Source organism: Geospiza fortis, unplaced genomic scaffold, assembly GCF_000277835.1.
Source record: "Geospiza fortis unplaced genomic scaffold, GeoFor_1.0 scaffold143, whole genome shotgun sequence".
Taxonomy (NCBI): domain Eukaryota; kingdom Metazoa; phylum Chordata; class Aves; order Passeriformes; family Thraupidae; genus Geospiza; species Geospiza fortis.
In genome coordinates, this window is record NW_005054590.1 from 227,819 (window position 1) to 228,205 (window position 387).

Consider the following 387-nt stretch of genomic DNA (forward strand, 5'->3'; position numbering starts at 1 on the left):
CCCTGTGCCCTGCGGAGCTGGCCCTGCCAGCCGCGGGGCTGAGGGGCGGCCCGGGGAACCGGCCCTGCCCTGGGATAAGGGGAGAACGCCTGTCCGTGTGTGTGTGCACCGGGGAGCGGGACCCCTCAGCCATGGGCCAGCGGGGTGGCACGGGGATGGCGTGGCACTCACCATCCACCCCCGGGTGAGGTACGTCCATCGCACCTTATTAATGAGACCGAATTCAGCCGCATTTAAGGCAACCAATAACCAATAACCAACAGCACAGATCAGCGCTGTACCTTGGTTTGCAGCAGCGAACAGGGAGGCAGCAGGGCCGGCTGTGTGCAGCGGGGCCCCGGGAGCCACCGGCTGCGGGCTGGGCTGCCTGACCGGGGGATGCGGAGC